Source organism: Mus pahari, chromosome 3 (assembly GCF_900095145.1).
Source record: "Mus pahari chromosome 3, PAHARI_EIJ_v1.1, whole genome shotgun sequence".
Lineage (NCBI taxonomy): Eukaryota > Metazoa > Chordata > Mammalia > Rodentia > Muridae > Mus > Mus pahari.
In genome coordinates this window covers 142,663,469-142,664,750 of record NC_034592.1, presented here as the reverse complement: position 1 = coordinate 142,664,750, position 1,282 = coordinate 142,663,469, and the positions used below count along the sequence as shown (strand labels likewise).

The window sequence follows — 1,282 nt, the reverse complement described above, 5'->3', positions numbered from 1 at the left end:
TAATGTTGAATGTGACAAAACCAGCGAGACACATTAAGATATTTCTCCTTTTCTTGAACTGTCAGGTCAACTATGAAGCGGTGGAGGCCGTAGTACAGCAGGATGTCCGCCAGGGTGATGTTATGTCCTGCAAGGTAGACTTTATCTTCTAGATAGGAATTAAGATCCTTCAGCAGAGTCTGGGTGTCTTCTTTATTGGAGTGTCCATCTATTCGAGTGACCCTGAACTCTAACCACTGCTGAACTATTGCCTTTTCTTCTGCAGTGCTCCCCAGCAAGTGCTCCTTATTGGCTTGCTTGACTAGATGGGTCGCGATGGTACTCAGTCCCATTAGACTTGGGCCATTGTTTGTTTGTAGAACTGGAATCTGTCGCTCGCCCTGGGCACTGTACTTATTCCCCGGCTTCAGTCCCAGGCTCTTCTCCAGCAGCCTCAGCTCCGCGGCCGCCGCCATCTTCTGGCCCAGCTCCGAAGGGGGCGGAGCCTGCCGCTCTTCATATTTTTATGAGGGACATTACAAATATATGCATCTTATTTCTAAAAAAAATTAAAACACTTCATTTGCTTTAGTTAACAAGCAAACAAACATATATATTTATTTTGTCCAACATGCTGTTTTTGTTTTTGTATTTTGTTTTCGAGACAGGGTTTTTCTATGGAGCCCTGGATATCCTGGAACTTGCTTGTTGACCAGGCTGGCCTCGGGTTCACAGAGACCTGCTTGTCTCTGCCTCCCAATCACTGGGATTAAAGGTGTGGCTGCCCACCATGCTATTTGGATGGCGATGTGTACCCTGGGATGGGTAAATTGGGATCATTAACATACACAGCACCTCAATACCTTCTTTGAGCTGATAACCATTAAAATCTACTCTCATACCAATTTTCAAGAGTAAAATATGTTGTTATTAACTATAGCCATATGCGAGCTTTCTTGAACTTAACTTTTCTCCTTTTAATGGTCCAATGTGAATTCTGGACTGAAGTTAGACTGCTTTTTTCTTATGTGCTTGAGAGCTTTAGGCCAAATGTTGTATTGATAAATAAATAATCCACTGTGCCCTTTAAGTTCACCAGGTGACTCTAATGCACAAGTGGACACGGAAGCCACTTGTCCATATTGACAGTGACTAGGCACAACGGGGTTTACACAGGGCTCACATAAAATAGGTACTTAAATCCCAGGGCAGGAAAGGATCAAGGTAATATGTCTAATATGGGATGGCTCCTCCATCTGGCCCAAGAACTATGTTACTGCTGTATCATGTGGCTCCTGTGAGG

At 44.0% G+C, this 1,282-nt stretch overlaps 1 pseudogene across 1 annotated transcript; it reads right to left on the bottom strand.

Annotated features, from left to right (window-relative positions):
- Positions 1-5: 5 nt before the first annotated feature.
- On the bottom strand, positions 6-465 carry LOC110318056 (annotated as a pseudogene). The gene has a single exon (XR_002380351.1). The product of XR_002380351.1 is annotated as a eukaryotic translation elongation factor 1 epsilon-1 pseudogene (transcript).
- Between the last annotated feature and the right edge of the window lie 817 nt (positions 466-1,282).